This window comes from Ahaetulla prasina, chromosome 2 (genome assembly GCF_028640845.1).
Source record: "Ahaetulla prasina isolate Xishuangbanna chromosome 2, ASM2864084v1, whole genome shotgun sequence".
Taxonomy (NCBI): domain Eukaryota; kingdom Metazoa; phylum Chordata; class Lepidosauria; order Squamata; family Colubridae; genus Ahaetulla; species Ahaetulla prasina.
Genome location: NC_080540.1, coordinates 218,193,938 through 218,213,729, shown reverse-complemented (window position 1 = coordinate 218,213,729; position 19,792 = coordinate 218,193,938). Strand labels below are relative to the sequence as shown.

General features: G+C 38.2%; 1 long non-coding RNA gene across 6 annotated transcripts; it reads left to right on the top strand.

The window, feature by feature from the left end:
* The first annotated feature begins 1,251 nt into the window (after positions 1 to 1,251).
* On the top strand, positions 1,252 to 19,792 carry LOC131190879 (uncharacterized). Of its 6 annotated transcripts, none has more exons than XR_009153356.1 (5): positions 5,074 to 7,846; positions 8,725 to 8,853; positions 9,168 to 9,296; positions 15,918 to 16,053; positions 19,728 to 19,792. It is a non-coding gene; the product is annotated as an uncharacterized LOC131190879 (long non-coding RNA). The 6 variants fall into 6 exon arrangements; XR_009153354.1 differs by lacking the exon at positions 19,728 to 19,792 and having other exon boundaries at positions 5,075 to 7,116; positions 7,744 to 7,846; positions 15,918 to 18,936; XR_009153355.1 differs by lacking the exon at positions 19,728 to 19,792 and having other exon boundaries at positions 5,078 to 6,980; positions 7,744 to 7,846; positions 15,918 to 18,935.

The following is a 19,792-nucleotide window of genomic DNA, read 5'->3' as shown; positions in this document are numbered from 1 at the left end:
GGTTGATAACCGGGCTAAATTGGGTGATAATGAGCAACAAAGAGAGTGAAGGCAGCTTGCTTTAATATGGAAAGGCCTACTCATTTTAGGAACAGTAGGAGAGGCCTCTGAAAGCCACATGGGGAGAGATTGCACTTTGTGATCTTGTTTTTTATCCTTTTGTTACTCCCACGCACTATCTCTAAATTAGTAAATTCATGTTTATATGTTTATGCTGTGGTTTTTGTGCAATAATATGCAAAATCCAGTGTTCAGGATTTGCCTAAATCCATGCAGTGTTTTTATTATCAGCACTCTGTAGAGTCTATGTCTGTATGTGTATTTCAGAACTCCGTCATTTCAATTAAACTGGGGGGGGGAGGGGGAGAAGCCCAACCATTAAAACAAGGATCTTGTAAATATATATATATATTTATATATATATAAAATCTTCTGAAACCCAGTACCTAACAAAGTTTTTCGAGTGAGTGACTATAGGCATACCTGTGTATGTGTGCGTGATGTTTATTATTATTATGTTTATGTGTACATACGTAAAATGGAGGGTGGGAAATTGCCCCCGAAAATGAAATCTGAAAATGAAATGAAAGGGAAAGAGGGAGAACGAATCCCTGTTGAAAAGGGAAAGACGTAGAACACGGATGGGGAAATTCGCATTACCTCGGAAGCGGCATTCCCAGGGAGGCAAGCCAGGCGCAGCAGCTTGCCTCCCCGACGGTAGGAACAGAAAGGAAAGCTAGCCCTAATTTCTTTACCTGTCGAGGGCGGGAGGTCGGGCTCCGCCGGTTCTTCACCACCAGCACCAGAGTGTGGGGCAGAGATCTCGTCCTCACCACCTTCCTGATAATTTTCAGCAGGCAACGCTGCAGGAATGGCGACAACCTCTCGTCTCGCACGCCCCGCACGAGACACTTGACCTGGCCGCCCATGCCTGGCATCCGCGTGAGATCTTGGGTCTGTGGCTGGGGGTGTGTGGGGTGAGGGCGTCTGGCGGGAACACGTGGCGGATATCTGCTTTTATGCCCGGCAGATGCTCGTCACAGCATCCGGAGCGGGTGGCGGCTGGTGGGGGGGACCCGTTCTCGGAGCTGCTCCTGAAACTCGCAGCGACAGGTTTAGCACCGGGCCAAGAAAATCCTTGCGCCCGCGAGTCGCAGAGCAGAGTCGGCTTTGCTTTTATCCTTTCCTTCTCCTCCTCCGTGCTATTAAAAAGATTTAAGAGAGAGAGAGAGAAAGAGAGAGAGAGATGGCTAGAAAATAAAAAAGGGAGGGAGGGATGTGGGTGTCGACGTGCGTTGCGGAGCTCTGGGATGCGGAGGCAAAAGACCCGCCTCTCGGTCGCCGCCCCTCTCGCCTTCTCCAACTGGAGGAGGAGGAGGAGGAGGAGGAGGAAGGCAAAAGGAGAGGGGGAGGGACGAATCTCTCTGCTCCGGCGACCGCTCTTTGAAACAACAACAACAACAAAAAAAGGCGACCGACCAAGCGACGCGCTGGCTTTGCATGTTTTCAAAAGTCGCCTTCGGCCCACTCGGACCTTCCCCTCCTCCTTTTGCTCTTCTCCTCCGCACACACACACCCCGCGTACTGTCTTTTTAGCTAAGGGAGAGGTGGGGCGGTGGTGGTGGAAAGAACCAGGTCAGAAACGCTCGTTTGAATCAGCAGACCCGTTGCAGCAGCAGCAGCAGCAGCCGCCTCCACCGCCGCGATCGCCGCCTCGCTCACTTCCTTCCAATGGCCCAATGGCGTGGGAGAGGCGGAACTAGACCGAGCAATAGCGGTCCGCGCGCGCCAAACAAAAGTGTCAGCGATTGCCGCTTTGACGATCGGCTTGTTTTGTTTGTTTTTTTAATCCGCAAGCGCTCGTTTCCGCATTTCGGGATTCTTGACCCCGAGCCGGGGTTCTGCCCGATATCTCGGGAAAGCAGCAAAACGAAGGTCTCCTTTTAAGGGTTTGTTATCCGATTTGGATAAACGACCATCCCTTTATGATCTCCTCCACCTCCCCCCACCCCTCTTCCCAGAAGGAACAAGAGAAAGCAAAAGGTCGGTCTTTCAAAAGAAAACTTGAAGGGTGGGGAAATGTGATGCAAGAGACGGCTGCGTGCTCGGTTTGACAGTGGCTGGGGAATCTTTGGAGACCTTCGGATTGAAGATCGGCCCAGTCAGCTGAGGTGTGTGTGTGTTTGTTTATTTTGCCTCCCGCTGGACGCCTGCTTTCCTTGCCTCCTTTAAGGGCGCTGCTGCGATGTGACGAGGTAAGTCTCCATTAATCATCGCGCAAAAAGGATCTCCAGGCCTCGTCCGTTATTGCAGAGGGAAGAAAACGCTGGTTCTTAGCCTGGAATGAAACTAAGGAGCGGATCGTTCCGATTGATCTTTAAATCTTCTCCCTTAACTGCGGCGATTTTGGGCAAACTGCAAAATTTGCAAACGGAGAGAATGAAAGACAAAGCGTGTATACTTTCTGGTTTACTGACATTTCCGTATCCGCGTTTACAGTAGAAGAGGGTGAATCTCGAGCACACGCGAAGGTGGCCGATCTCTTCTGAACGTTTTGCTTTCAGTTAGAAGCGAGAGCTTTTCTGGTTTTCGGATTTATTTTACCCGGCTTGAGTGTGCTCTTCGGAGGTGTCCCTACTTAGGTAGGGCCAATAAACTGTGAAATGATCTCATCGTGTATTAAACTATCTTTTTACTGGAGGGCGGAGTCCTTTATGTGACTCAGTAAAACAATAACAAAACTGTTTCACTAATAATTACCCCTCAACAAACCACACATTGACTGATTTCAGCGAAAACACATTATTTCTAGACTAGAGTAATGACAGAGAGTATGAGTTTCTCAGTGATAATCCAGATGATTACAGCATCACTTCACCTCTCCTTTAAAAATAAATATATACCCTTTCTATGAGGAACGTAGGTTACAGCTTACTGTCAAAAATATTTTTTCTCTATTTTCCAGGTCACAATATTCCCAAACCCTTCTTCCCATTTTATCTTCAGAAATTCTCCCTCTTTTGAGCCTAGTATCTTGCCTTCATTTGTCTGCATATTAAAGTTACATTTTAATGGTTTTAAAGTTCTTCCTGCTCCCAAAATTTTGTTTTTGTTCATTATTGGTGTATTTCCATCACATTCCTTTTTCTTTGTCAGAAATAAAAAATATATTTCCAGGGAAGAGGGGGAATCCTGTACCATGTTGAAGTATTGGTACTACATGTGAAGTTAAGCTTTAGAAAATGCCGAAAATGCTGGTATACTACTTGTGAGCCTTTCTAGAGTAAGTCAATGAAAATAATAAGCTGTTGTATCACCCCAAGACTCAACAATGCCATTTAGATGAGTTTGCCTTTGAAGACAACTCAGAAACTCCAGCCGTAGCCATATTGGTGTAACATGGTAACCAGGCTGTTAGCTAGGGCAATTGGCTACTGAAGAATTATATATATATTCTTACATTATTGCAGTAGTTATCAATTGTTTTTTGTCCTGTCAAATTGCTGCCCCCCCATAAAAGCTTATATGGCGCAGCATTAGCTATATGAGAGATGGAGTGTTTTACTAAACTTAATTCCATCCGTATAATCTGGTTATCTGGGAAAGGCTATCTGAAAATCCGCTCCTGTATGGATATTTATATTCTTGAAAATCCTCTCTCTGGAATAGTTAAATATTCCTCTCTTTGGAATAATTAACTACTAGAACAATGGCTGGGCTCATGTCTCCTTACATTTTGAAATATTGTTTTATTTTTACTAACCTTCAGCTCCCTAGCATGTTTGTCTATGACTGTGTGTTCTGATTTTTATCTTAAATTATTGGGGGGGGATCTGTTTTTTTTTTTGCTGTGCACCTCTCAGGATGGTTATAAAACCTATAACTAAATCAGTAAAGAAGCTAGCCTTGTTCTCAAAATATTTAAAAGTGTGTGGGTGCAAGAGAGAGCCTGTACATGCTCCAAATGTGAATCTTTTATTACATTCATTCAGGACAAGTTTCTGAGGATTTTTGTTGATTGAAACTGGCCTAAAACTTCTTTAATTCAAATGTATGGGGGGAGGGAGGGTCTGTGAGGAAGAGAAAAACCAAACATGAGACTTGGCATGGAGTTTTTGAGCTTCATACAAGGAAGTGATGACATTGCATAAAGACATTACAGTCTTTCATTCAGCCATTTTAGTGCTAATGTGAGTGTAGGCCTCAGCCTGGCTCTCTTTGTACAATACTGTGTTTTGCCTGATTCAAGTTACTCCTACTTTTGTTTTAATTTGTCCTTACCTAATTACTTTGCTTTTACAACAAAAAAAAACATACAACAGATAGATAGGTCATATACACATGGTGTGTGCATTAATTTTGTTATAATGAAAGGCAAAATTCTCTTCTCATTTCTTCTAATTATACCTGGCAGCAAATTAGGTTACTCAAAATATTCATTCTCTTATCATTCCTTAGGTAATACTGGGAAGATTACACAAAGCTGAAATAATATTTACCTTGTTTCGCTTGCCTCCAGCATTGTTTAAAAAAAAATCTAACTTTGGGAACTGCCTATATGTAAACAGTATAGTAAGTGTGGCGTGGGCATGTTTTGAATGTTATTCAAAGCAGGTGCTTGACATAACTAACATGTGAGAGCACATTTAAAAAAGAAACTTCTTTTTAAAAAGTCTTCTGTGTGTAAGCCTGGGAAAAAAAATAGAACGGCTTATGCAGAAACTGGGAATTTTACTTCTTTAAAAAGATGTAAAATTCATGCACCTGTAATTGCTGGGTGGGGTGGCTCTTCTGAATTATTTCCAGATTATGTCTCGAGTATACATTAATTCAAAGTAAAAAATGTCAGAATAAGTCTCAAATGGATCTTGAGTATATTCTTATTATTTGTATTGATCTTCTGGGGTTTAGCTTATTCGTGAAATGTTGGTGCTTGCTATCAGAAAGGCAAGACTACGTGGCATTTTTTGTATTTATTTGGATGTAATTTTTTTTTCTGTAAGAGAAAGAACCAACTTCTAAGGGATATATAATATACATTGTAATAACAGATAATTATTGTAATAATGTATAGTTGTAAGAATATATAATTGTAAACTGGTATTTGTAATTATAAATATATAGTTAGCTGTAACAAATATTTCTAGCTAGACTAGAACTTCTAAAATTTAGAGACATTTGTCACCTAAATATGTATCACTTTCAGTTTTGTGCATTAAAAATTCATGATATTTGAGAGAATAACATTTTAACTCTTTGAGTAGCTTGAAACTAACTTTATTGTGCTTTCTCCTAGAAATGTTCCTTTTATTTGCTCAGAACTTCTGATAGACAAGAAGGCTGAAGTATTATTTTTGTATTATTCCTAATAGTAAACACATTGTTCTTATTTTTAATGTAACCATTTATTCCTAACATTTATTTAAACTTTTTCCTGAGATAGGATCAGAAAAAAGAATTTATTACCTCTCATTTCCCAAGAATTTACTGATGCTTAAATTTTTATGGTAATAAAATGGAAGTAGAAAATATAATAGTTCAGAGAGTTGTCTGAGAAAATGTAATGTATTGTTTCTATAGATTTTCTATTTGAAAGTGGAATGGCTGAAATATTGGGATTTTGCAGGGCTAGTGGGAGATGGCTGTAAAATGATGGTTACCATTGTTTTTTCAATCTTTTTAATATATCACTTTCTATGCTTACAGTTGTACACTTAAGGGATTGAAATAGCATCATGATAGAAAAATGTAACATACTTGCAGGTTGTTGTAGATTCGGTACAGTATATCCAGTTAATTTAATATTATCATTGAAGGGTAAATATATATTAAAAAATTATAATGCTATCAGAATCTTCTCTGATAAAGGACAAAAAAGATAAGCAAAGTATAGGTTTTCTCCTAATGGCATTTTAATATACTTTGGTTTTATTCAGTCTTTCCTAATTTATTGTCTTCCAGATGTGTTTGGGAACATGGTACTTGCTCTCCAGCCAGAAAGATCACGGGCCATCATAAATAGGAATTTTGGAAAATGTTGTCCCATCACATATGTAGAATTAACAATTATAAAAAAATATTTTAGTTGTAAAGATTCTATTGTGTTGAAACCTTTTATATTTATCATATTAAAATTATCTTCTTTTAATCTCCCTTAAATACTGAAATTTAGATAATTTTGTAGCCAGAGTGACTTCTAAGGATATGCAAAACATTTTGTATTTGAACCATTTAAAAGCTGAAACCCCCCTGTTTCCTGTGGGAATATTTTTAAAATATTATTTTGGAAGTTATGTTTAAAGCAGTTCTGTTTTGACTAAAATAGAAAAAGATGATTGAAATAGCTGTTTTCCCTTTGAAGTAGTGGGGTTCTGACTTTGTACAAATCTGAAATACCAGTATTTTGTACATCTGTTTGTTCTCTGTATTTTCTACTAATTTTTTTTACCTGGTTTTAACTACTGTACATACTACAGCATGGATGTTACTCAGTTATTTTTTTAGCCATCCTGGGTTCTTTTTAAGAGAAAAAGCAGTGTAAATATTCCAAACAAACAAAGCAAACAAACATGAAAATACTTTGACATATGAAAATTATTTATTTTATTCCTTCCATAATTCTGTGAGGTTGGCTAACGTAGCAGAAACTGGTTGAACTTCAAGAGTGTGCAGGAATATGAATTCATTTTAAGTGGGGCATTTTAATTGATATAATGCATCTATTCTCAAACGACACACAGTTGGTTAGTTATAACTAAGCCATAAGGTTTGCTTGTTATTGTTGTTGTTTTAAACTGGCTCGGCATATCTAGTGGGTTCTAAAATAACATTAATTTGAGCTAGACAGATTTGGGGTTTGAGTGCCATTATGTTTAAGGGATTACAATAATTCTTTTTCTCTCTTTCAGCCTCCATACTTAATTAATATATTTTCACAAGGTCCACCGGTCCAAGGTTCATTATTATAACCCATTTTGAAGGTAACAACAAAGATCTCCAACCTCACCATTCAGGAGAAATAAAACTCTTAGCTCTGTCCATTGTGACATTCTTTCTCTAACTTCAAAATTGCTGCATCACCCTGCCCAAGAAAAATTATGCATCCGGTTTTAACTGGTAATGAAGATTACAAACACATTCTCTACAGTAAAAGGAAATGGAGTGCTAATGAGTTTTGCATGAAATTGAAAAGATACAGACAAATTACATCTTTCCCATATTTAACACTGTACTCTGAGGTCGATCAGTGTGATTTTATTCTGACTATCACTTTTATTAGAGGCCAGGTCATCTTCAATAATAGCGATTGTTAATGAAATTTACATAGCATGAAATGCAACATGCTCAAATAAATTTGCAATTTTCGCTAGTGTGCGCTTTTTAGAAACACAATTACTCTTAACATATCTGCAATTTCTAGTAACTACATCTGACTTTTATTAATATCAAAAAGTTAGGTAGGATTAGAGATGGTTAGGAATTTGATAGGAGACCTGTTAGGAAATCTCAGAGTCACAGACTAGATTGGGAAGTCCAAATATGCATCCTGGATAAATGCAATATTTCTATATTGTTTCAATAAATATCATGGATAAATTGGTAGGAGTTTATCCATGGCAGAGTTTGCCAATCATGTGGTAGGTGTAATTAGTCCAACACACCCAATTAACCAGGAGGCAAATTGGTAAGCTTGTTCCTCACTCTCTTTCTTACCTTGTTTAAACGTTTTTATTTTATGGATAGGTGACCCATTCTCAAACATCCAGGTTGTCTTGTCTGGGATATATGAGGAGAAATTAAAGATCAGAGGGTGGTGCTTTGCTGCATGCCAGGATTACTTTTCAGGGTGAGTCTTTTTATTTAAAAACAACAAAACATGGTCAGATGTGGAGGAAGTGGGAGAAGTATTGTAGGTATATATGATGCCCATGTCTTCTTTATTTGTCCTTTTATTATTGAAAGTGTAATTCGTGGAAGTGACTGTTCAGCACCTCATGACCTGCTAACCACAAGAGGACATGGGGTGCTGTTAGAGCACTAAAGATTTTCTCTATGCCCCTTCTTTGTCTTCTTTTCTGCCTGCTCTTTTTGTCTGATTGCTTCTTTTTCCATACATGCATGGAGCACACATTCTTTGATTGGCCATTTGATAGGATGCAGCTAGCTAAATGCCAATCTTTGATTATGATATATTTCCTGTAAATACTGTACATCTTTCTGTTATATTTAAAAAGTCCTTTCTTTAGTTCTTGTTCAGGTCAGATTCCTATTCCAGATAATTGAGATAGAAACATTGGTTCTTAAAATCTACAGCATGATTGACCCAGATTTTAAATTCAAGGCCTAAATAATAACACAGGAGTTATCTGAGATGTACTTAGTGCTCCAGCACTCAAGATTTGAGTAATCACTTCCATAGCAAACAGTGGTGGGATTCAGATTTTTTTACTACCCGTTCTGTGGGCGTGACTTGTGGGCATGACATGGCTTGGTGGGTGTGTCAGGGAAAGAATACTGTAAAATCTCCATTCCCACCCTACTCCAGGGAAAAGATAATGTAAAATCTCCATTCCCTCCCAACTCCAGGGGAAAGTTACTGCAAAATCCCCATTTCCTCCCGATCAGCTGGGTCTCTGGAGGCAGAGAATAGATGGGGTGGGGCCAGTCAGAATTTTTACTACTGGTTCTCTGAACTACTCAAAATTTCCACTACCGGTTCTCCAGAACTTGTCGGAACCTGCTGAAACCCACCTCTGGTACAGTCCACAACTCCACCCTGAAGCCTATGAGCAACTAGTCACAGGAGGCTTTTGACTTACCTGCGCATGTTTGTGAGTGCGCCCGCGGATGTAGGTATGTGCACGCCCTGGTTCCTTTTGTCTCCAGAACGCTCTGTGAAATTTGATATCGGACTGTCGAGAGTTAAATTCATCCAGTCTGACTTTAAGCTGAAAAGGAATGGCTAAGAGTCGTTTTGTTGGGGGGACAGGTGAGCGAGGAGCACAAAGACGGTTTGGTGCTATTTCACATAAGTTCAAATAGCCAGCTCGTCTTTAAAAAAAAAAACAGGCCGTGACCGAGTTCACACAGGCTGCTAGAATAGGCTGTGCATGGTAGGAGAACTCAATCTTTGACTTTGATATGTTGGGTGAACCTGTTCAAAATAGAAGCAGCTTTTTGGATGAGAAGCGAAACGTCTTCAAAAAGGAAAAAACAAGAAAGTCCAGTTGCCGCCTGAAAAAGCACCTTTGGGACAACCATGACCTGGATGACTGAATATCACCCTGATAGCAAAGGTACTATTATAATGCTTAATTTTTAGATGCTGATGCTAATGATTACAAAAAAAGGGTTTTTTTTTGTTTTTCTCTTGTAGTGAAGGAAAATTATTAGCCTTGTTTTACCATAGCAGCAGATATGAGTGTTTACAAACTCAGGGCTTGTTGAAATAGAAAGGCTGCTCTGATGAAGGGGTAGGAGGTTGGAGAAGAAGATTGACAGAGATGGCAGATTCCAGAAGACAATAAAGAGAGACTTACTGAGAAATCTTCTGTTGGAGTACTCTATATGTTGCCTGGCCTCACTCCCCACTCCCAAGGCACTGCCCAGGCAGAAAAGAGAACTGGTTCCTGAAATTGGAAATTTGTCCTCAGGTGGGAGGAAAGGGAATCATAAGTAAGAAGTTGCTTATGTAATGAGCAGAGAAGATAGCCTGAATGGAGGAAGATCCATTATCAATGCAATAAACGTGTAAGTGTGGCGTGTCCCATATGAAAATCTCTCAGAGGAAATAATAAAACAACAAACAGAACTAAAACCAGAGATATTTGTACTAGTCATATTAACAGGGAACTATGATACCGCCCCCCCAGTGGTGGGAATTCAAATAATTTAACAACCAGTTCTCTGCCCTAATGACCAGCTGGGTAAGGGAGGCTTGGTGGTCATGTGACCGTGTGAGCGTGGCCAACTCAACATCATTCACGCTGATGGGTGCTTCGCCTTAGTGGTTACAATGTAATAAGGGTTAACCAGAGAAGCAGTTTCTGTAAGTAGGGCAATAAAGATTAGGCTAGAAACAACACCAGAATGTCTCCTTCCTGCCTTCCTTACAGGATTAGCCCTGTAAAGTGGAAAAAAACAAAATGAGATTTCTTCCAACAACCGGTTGTCTGAACTGCTTAGAAAGTTAACAACCGGTACTCCCAAATAGGTGCAAACTGACTGAATCCCACTACTGCCCCCCACCAATATTTAATATTACATGAAATTACAGTGCATAGAATAGTTTACGCACAAAATTGGAAAAATGGGAATATACCAGCTAAAGAGCTGGTGATAAAGAAAATATTAGACTGCGCAGAGATGGAGATAGGCTGATGATGGAGATAAAACATAAAAGAGAAACGGAATATTATTTGATTTGGAATGTATGGTATAACTGGTTTGATAGTAGAGGCAAGGATTATGAGATGAAGAATATATAGTATAGTAAGGTATTATGCAATGTAAAAAGTAAAAAATATTTAAAATAATAACTGCAGATTGTATACATAATAGCATATATAAGGTGAATGTATATTGGTACAGGAATGTTGCAAAAATGGAAATTGCGATGTAAAATGAAGAAAATGATTTAATAAAAACAATATTTTTTAAAAAATCTCTCAGATAGACACCCCAAATTATTTGAAGAACCTCCTCTTCCCTATTATGTTCACCTGACTCACTAGAGCAGGGGTCTCCAAACTCGGCAACTTTAAGACTTGTGGACTTCAACTCCCAGAACAAAACTGGCTTAGGAACTCTGGGAGTTGAAGTCCACCAGTCTTAAAGGTACCAAGTTTGGAGACCCCTACACTAGAGCTAGAAGACAGGACATGCTTCAAATCCCATAAATTATATATTGTCATCTGATGGGAATTACAAAAAAAGGTCCTCCTTGGTGATGGACCCTTTGTTATAGAACACCAACCCCTACACCCTATTCATTTTCCTAAAGGCCCTAAAGTTTGGCTTTGTCGGTAGGCCTGAGTACTACAAATGGAAATAGAACTAATCAAAAGGCTCATCTAATTGTGTTGCTGCTCCCATGTGGGGTGGACTATTTAACAGGATTTTTTAAACAGGATTTTTAACAGTTGTATTATATGATGGAGCTTTTAAATTTTTAAATACAGATAGTCCTTGACTTACAACCATAATGAGCCCAAAATTTCTATTGCTAAGTGAGACATTTGTTAAGTGAATTTTGCCCCATTTTTTGACCATCTTGCCACAGTTGTTAAGTGAATCACTGCAGTCGTTAAGTTAGTAATACAGTTGTTAAGTGAATCTGGCTTCCCCATTGATTTTGCTTGTCAAAAGGTTGCAAAAGGCAGTCACATGACCTTGGGACGCAGAAAGAGTCATAAGTACGAAGCTTCTGAATTTTGATCATGTTGACCATGGGAATGCCACAAAGGTCATAAGTGTGAAAAATGTGTGTAAAAAAATTCACTTTTTTTAGTGCCTTTATAACTTTGAACAGTCACTAAACTTGTAAATCGAGGACTACATGTATTGTAAGCTGCCCAGAGTCATCTATATGTGAGTTTAGCAGCTATATAAATTTGTTAGATAGATAGATAGATAGAAGAGAGAGAGAGAGAGAGAGAGAGAGAGAGAGGGAGAGAGAGAGAGAGAGAGAGAGAGAGAGAAGAAAAAGAAAGAAAGAAAGAAAGAAAGAAAGAAAGAAAGAAAGTGAAGATAATGTGAAGATAAAATAGCAAGGGAAGCACATTCAGACTTAGAAGATTATGTTGCATTTTAATAAAAGTAATTTTAAGACTGTGAGATCTACTGTATCTTGCAGAGCTGACAGCTTATATGACCACAATTGAGGCTAGAAAGAGACTAGAAGAGCAGTCTCTTTGCTTAAGCATTTCATTTTGAACATAGAGTTCTTGATTTGGACTGCTGAGGATCCAAAGAGTCTTTTGGTGCTTTTGTTTTCAAACCCCGTCCATGACTGTTCAAGGGATAAAGAGAATAAACTTCAAGTTCTCTGCACCTTTAGAGAATCCAGTGTTTGCTTTCTCTTACTCTCTAGTAACAGAAGCTCCCCACTTCTCTATTTACAAGGGTCTCTGCCATGGCTGTTTGCTAGAGCAGTGTTTCTCAGCCTCAAGAATTTTAATTTGTGGCTGGCTAGGGAATTCTGGGAGTTGAAGCCCACACATCTTAAAAGTTGCTAAGGTTGAGAAACACTGACAATTTAGAGCTATTTCCCATTCCTTCTAAAATTTGGTCCCTGGCTGGAGGAAGAGAAATTTTGCTAGTTTTTTTTTAAATTCAGCTATGAGTCAGTGGAACATCCTGATTTGGGTGGCTGAAATAAAACCAAAATGCCTTTCCCCCCCCAGATTCTGCCCAAATAAGTTTTCCTGCAATTCTCCAATAAATGGCATTTATTGTTTAGAATTTTACCCCTCATGGGTTTTGTTTGAGATTCTGTGGAGACAACAGAGGAAAACAATAGAATTGGCAGAAAGAATTGTTAGAAGCAAGTGAATGTAGACAGATGCCTTTGGGTAACCAGTACCATTCTCAATATCTCTAACCATTGGCTTTGCTCACCAGGGCTGATTTGAGTTGGAATCCAATAGTATACAGAGGATCAAAGTTCTCCACCACTCTTGCCATTCATTGTCCTTCATATTTATACCTTTCATGTTTGCTTACAGCTGGGATGGATTTCCTTCTGAGTAAACTTGTTAGAATGATGCTGTCATGCTTAATCTCATGGTATTGCTGACTGGTGAAATTCCCATATGATGTCAAGGGGAGGCAGGTTTTGGAGATACTGAAGTAACAATTGTAGTTTTTTGCCCCCAAATATGGGGTAATCAAGAAAACAGTGTCTTGCTAGAAATGAGTAAGTTTAATAGTTAAGACACAATTTTATACCCAGATGACACACTGTTTAACGTAAGATAGAATGTTTGTATTAGAAGAAAAAGAAAAAAGAAAACAGTGCCTTGCTGAAGCAAACCATAATTATTAATAATGATCTTAATGGAGATTTCCCTCATTTTTTGCTGGCAGTCTTTCCCCAAGACATGGGCACATTTTGGATATTGCAAAGTTTGTGTTGTAACATTTTCTCCCCCTTGAATGTTAATATCTCAACTTTTCTAATTTGGTGAAGACCATGTCAGTCAAGTGTAGATATTACACCAATATCCTCTGCTATGTTTTGTGCACTGCAAATACAGATCTGTTGACCCTCCTAGATCTTACTTCTTAGGGGGACTTCAGACACGAGTTACCTTAGCAATCTTTCCAATTTCCAGGCAGTTATGATGTCTAATAGAATTAGATTAAAGTTAACATAATGGCTAGTATAAATTACACTGAGGGTGGTTACAGGCTATATATTCAGTGAGAAACTTGTCATGAAGAGATTGTTATCTATTGAATGTTTAGAATATTTTGATATTCTATGAAACTAATTCATTGTGATCTGCTACTAGCTTTTATCACTCTTTAGGAATGTTTGGAAATATAATATTTTGTTATATGTCAAACATTTTGGAGCAGAATAATGAGATGTAGTCATAGCAAACAAGGCAATTATAATAAATGATTCAAAGAAAAATGTACGTTTGCTTTGAACATGTTTGTTTAGGTATAAGAGTTTATACATAAACATGACAAAGAAGGAACATAATTTTCAAAAAAATTATTAAATTGATTATACCAATAAAGGAGACTATTAGTAGCTCAGAGTTACTCTCTGAGCTTGGTTGTTTTCTTGGAGATGTTTCATTACCAAACTAGGTAACCTCATCAGTGCTAGTAAGGAGTAATATAAACTGAGAGCAAATCCCACTCCTAACTAGCACTAACCAGCACTAACTAGCACTAACTAATTTGGGTAATGAAATGTCTGCAAGAAAACAATCAAACTCATAGAGTGCCAAGGACCCCTAAATTGATTGGTAATGAGAGAGAGAGAAAAAAAAAACCTAAGGAGAGCTACAAGGGGATGAGAGATTCTCAATCCTGGATGGACCATTATTGGGTAAATGACAAAAGTGTATTGGATGAGAAGGATGAAGGAAATGTAATGAGCATAAAAATACAGTAGAGGAAAGCAGGAATAGAAAATGCAAATCTTGTTCTGTTGAGGGTCTCACATCTCACAATAGAATGAATGGGAAGAAGGATGTGGAAATTAGAACAGTGAAAAGATTTGTGTGACAAAAGTGTGTATGTGGAGTTATGTCAAAACAGTTGCTTATTAGAATGATGAATCAGAAGAAGCTATTGATGATGAAAAACTGCATACAGCACATGGATGCTAATAAAGAGAAATAAAGATATTGCAAAATATCTATGGAGAAATAGTTGCACATAATGTAGATTAGCACAAACATATTTTGGAAGTGAGTAAAAAAGGACTACACGAGAAGCCCAAAGAGAGTTAATGGAATTAAAAATAAGAGTGATCAGATATTTGGAATGAAATTGAAGTGATAGAAGGAATACTGTATTTCAAAGATTTATATAGGAATGATAAAAATTGCAGGAATATTAAAATATATGTGGCTTGTGCAACTGGCTGTGCAATTTATTTTACAGAAGTGAACATTGTTTCTGCACCTGATGAAAAATGCATTTTTCTGTTACTGGTTCTCAAATTTTGCAACACTATCACCCTCTGCAATAATAAAATGAATTTTTGCAAGCCCTCCATGAATAAGACTAATGATTTCACTGAGCTGAGTGGTTGAGTCATAAAAAACACACAATTTACCATGCATTAATAATTAAATCTCCATTTATATATCATGTAAAAAAACCTTACAACCTCAGTCTTATGACTTCATAAACCTGTTTCATTGGAAATAAGCAACTGAAAAATCCTCAAAAAATGTGAATACATATCTTTAATGGTAAGAAGGAAGTTACTTTTGCAATTTCCTGAAATCTGGCCATAATTTTCAAGACATACCCTATATTATTTTATGAAAGCAAGGGGTAGTGGTGAAGAAAAAGGTGTTTCTTTGCCACAATTTAAATGTTCTTCAACTATTCTTAAATTCTGCAGCTTCCCAAAAATGGCAGCCTGTAAATTAATTTTGACACCCTTTCTTCCAGTACAAGCTCATATTCATTAGATTCTTTGTAGCACTTTGTCTACAGAGGAAGCATCAGGTCACATGGTCAGATCTTTGAAAAAATCCAGATAAGTAACCTTTCTGAAAGGTAAATGACAGAGTGCAAATTTTCCCACAAAGACTATTCAAGCTTTGTGAGGGATCTGGAACTTTCCGAGCATTCCTTTCCACACAACATACTTTGCACTGAACTGGTTAACCTACTTGAAAAGCAGTGTGAGAGAGGCACTTTTGGGCAACTCTCCATTCATTGTCTTGTGACACCCCCCCTCCCTCCTCTGTGGTTGTGACTCATATTGAAAACCATACTATACTAAGGGAAGGGGTGCAAGGGTAAAACTAAAAACTATAAGGGGGTGTAGATTTATCTAACAGAGTGTTTGGCAGTATTCTGATTGAAAGGCTGCAAGAGGAGAATGTGAAGGGCAGTTTATGCTGGGCAGACCAACTTTTGCTCTTCGGCAAGTCATTAAGGAATGTATAAATGTGAAAAAGTTTATTGTATATTAACTGATTCAAAAAAAAGTATATAATAAAATGAAGAGGTCTTTAAGTGAATCATACCATTCATTTCTTTGGCCTATTACTTTTTACTCTTTTTCTGCACTTGGTATAAAACTACTTCTAGAATAGTGTGATGGGTATGTATGCATGTTTATGTCAGTGTTTCTTGCTGTTTTCTTTAGTATTGTCAGGTATTGAGGAGACTCTTCATTTTATTTGGCTTGCTTTCAACTTCCGTTTTTATTTTAGGTTTAAGCCTCTTAATATCTGCTCTCCTTAATATCACAAGAAATACAATATATTCAAGAAGCTGACCCTTCCAAGACAATAGAAAACTCAGGAGACCTCTGTCTGGAATTTATAATGAAAAACTGGAAAGCAAAAGGTACTTTGTAACTTCACTGTTTTTTCCAATTATTTATTATTCCCAAATATTTATCATTACTTATTCAGAAATTAAAATTCTTGTTTCCTAATCTGGAACAATTATAATTGTAATTATAACTGTTTGTGTTGAATTTCTATTCCTTTTCTTTCTAAATCTATCAACTTTTGCACTCATAAACTACTTTTTAAAAAATCTTTTTATCAGCAGTATTTCTTATAGAAAAGTTCCTGCCTGGGTATTTTCAACCCTCTTTCTACTTCTTACTGACATCTTCTATCTTTTTATTTCTCTTTTTATTTCAATGCTGACTTTTAAGGACAATATACCAAATCATGTGCTCTGGCAGATGGGGATTCTCTTTTTCATCTAATGATCAGATTAGTTTCTGAGTTGTGAATTTTGATATGCATATATCAGAATATGCATATATTTTGATATGCATATATATCTTATTAAAGACATCCTACTATCTATATATCTATATCTATCTGAGTCGGGAGTTGTTACAAAGGGATGCCTTTTTCTGTCTCAACAAGTTATTGCAAATTAATAAGTTTTTGTTGCTAAGGAAAATAGAGAAATGACAATCTGCAGCAATTGTCTGATAGGAATGTGAAAGTATTCAGACTTTGTCCAATTAAAACTTCTCTTGTGGAGTAGCTACCCAAGCAATACCAAGGGGGAATTTTACGTGGTTTAAACTTTAAAGCCATATATGACTGCAGCTTGCTAGGAACAAAGAACTCCCTAGAACAGCCACGATTGAGATAACTATCAGCCTTTCTAAAGAAGTACAGTTCATTCAGAAAGTATTCAGACCCCCTTCACTTTTGTCAATTTTGTTATTCTGCAGCCTGATTCTACAGTTGTTGAAATCCATTTTTTTCCTCATTAATCTACATCCAGTACCCCATAATAATAACGAAGTGAAAACAGACTTTTAGAAATGTCTGTAAATTTATTAAAAAGAAAAAAAACCTGAGATATCACATTGGCATAAGTATTCAGACCCTTTGCAACAACACATGAATTTTAGCTCTGGCGCCTCCCATTTCTCTTGATTATTGCTCATATGTTTCTATACCTTGAATGGAGTCGACCTCACATATTGTGAGTACTTATGCCAATGTGATATTTCAGGTTTTTTTCCTTTTAATACACTTATAGACATTTCTAAAATTCTGTTTTCACTTTGACATTATAAGGTACTGAATGTAGATTAATGAGAAAAAAATGAATATCAGCAACTGTAGAATGAGGCTGCAGCATAACAAAATCGACAAAAGCTTAGCACATTTATTACTGCTTTACCTGTCTGTATAAGATTTCTAGCAATCAGGCTATTTAGAGGCTAGATAGCAGAGTCTGGTTCTTTTGAAGTACTCTAACGATACCCTCAGAGGAATAAAGGACTGTTAGATGTTATGAGATGGCAGTTAGTAGCACCAGTGTCAGAGTTTTCAATAAGCTTATCAAGTTTAGATTGGATGTTGTTTAGGGAAACAAAAATTGCCACAATGTGGTGGAACCTGTAAGTAGACAAAGCTCTCCCAAAACCTTTGGGATGGTCTCTGGGGAGTGATTATCTTTCCTAAACCTCATTTGGTGAGGAAGTAGTCTTCTTTTCTCAAGGTAGCAAGCTTGTACATCTCTGTGAGAATAATGATGTGGTAGGAAAAATAATTTTTTGTTGTTGTTTCCCTAACTTGTTGTTTTTCCCTACCAACATATTTCTTGTTCTTTGTTGCACTTTTGGATGCTTCCTATGCTATTTCTCAGCCACTTCTTTCCTTTCTGAGGTAATCTGTAATCTGTTTTAATTCTTGGCTTGACTCAGCTTTTGCTTCCTTTGTTGTGGAATTCTCTGGACGCAGCTTGTACTGTGTACTGCAATTTGCCATTTCACTGCTCCTTGTTTTCCCCCCTTCTCTCTGCCAAAATCTCAAAGTTGCCTGTTGATTTTAGCTTTAATCCATATTTGTGACTCTGCTAAAAAGAGAACTGATAACCACACACCCAGGAACACCCAATGACTGTAGAGTCATCATTAAAATTGTTTCTGATGTAGGGATTATCTAGCTCAGGAGTGTCCAACCTTGGCAACTTTAAGACTTATGGATTTCAACCCCCTGAATTCCTAAGCCAGCCATGCAAAGTTGGGCACTCCTCATCTAGTTTAAGGGTCAGCAATCATTTTTGGAAAGGGCCAAATGCTGTCCTTCCTCCATATCCACAAGTGCTGATTAGGATGCCAGTACTGTAGAGAACAAGCTGTTACTTGGCCGGGAAGCTTGGCTTGAGACTTGAGCCTGGCTATCTACCACACTCCCCTCAGGGCTGAATATCAAAAGAGTTAGCACTGTAAGGCAAATGATTTAAAGCAAAGTACAGGGCTGAAGCCACACCTGGTCTTTCTGAGCAGCGCTCAAAAAGCTAAGCGGGGGTCAGACCTAGTTAATAGTTGGATGGAAGATCACCAGAGAAATCCCAAAGCTATAGAGTATAATTTGGAAAATTGAACAACATCCCTGAAGAAAACAGTGGAAATTATTTTCATATTGTCCCTGTAGGTATCTTGGCAACAAGACAACAGGAGGTGGCTCAAGCCATGCCCAGAAGTCTTGGCTGTCATGAGAATCAGTCCAATGCTGTTGTGCATTATGTGGGAGTTAAAATTGAGAAGCTCTCAGATCCTCCTTGAGCACAATGGCACCGATCATTTCTAATTTCCTGTACACACAGGAAATCAGTAGCCCCTCCATGCCTACATGCTCATCTGTACAGCTGAGCCTCCTCCTTCTGCTTCCTTACTTGTCATACAGAAGCAGAGGCATTTCTGAGGGTGGAAGAGTCCAAGGTCTGAGTCACACATCAAACCTGAGGCATTCTCAGTGCTGAGAAAAACACATTTTGGACTAAGGAATATAGTAGTGATATTGGTGGTGTAGCAATTGTAGTAAAAATGGAAAGTTTGAAGTTGCCTATCCAATGTAGGTTCTTTTATTTTGAGGATCCCAAATGAGATTGGGAGTTGTTACTTGTTACTCATATTCTAATTACATATGGTACTCTTTAGCAGAGGCATTCTGGCAGAGAATGGGAGAGTACTCTAAATTTGATGATTATATCCATCTGCTTGCCAAAGCCACAGACTTGTAGTGGGCCAGCTAAAGTCCTTACCATTAAAAAGGGAGTGAGGACATGTCAGAAGTAGATTTTAAGAAGTCAGGATGGAAGTTGTATAACTGCATGTCAAAGCCCTGATTCTTTTGTGTGTGTGGAGGGGAGCATATGTATGACACATGTTCTCTTTTTTTGACCCTCCTCTGTAAGCTTTCCTGAAAGCAGGGCTTTGGGAAGCGACTTGGACTCAGCTCCATGAAGTGCTTTGCACCATAGAGTGGACTGCATTCTTTTCTGCTTGTGAAAAAATGGCAGGTCGCACTTGTTCTCAGCAAAAGCATTTTCCTGGCCATTCATGCCAGAGGGCTGAAATCTTGCCAGGCTGTCGGATCTGTTGGAAGAAGTCTAAAGAGAAGCCAAATGATGTGGCACAGCTAGGTGTGTGTGTGTTTAGGTGGGAGCATTGCGTTCCCAAGTAGGTTTGAAAGGGCGCTTCATCTGAAGATCTTTCCGGTTGTTCCACTCCCCTCCCCCTCTTCTCCACATAGGAATAAATTATTTATTTTGAACAAGCAGGACAAATTAACATAAAACCATTGGAACCATGCTGTAC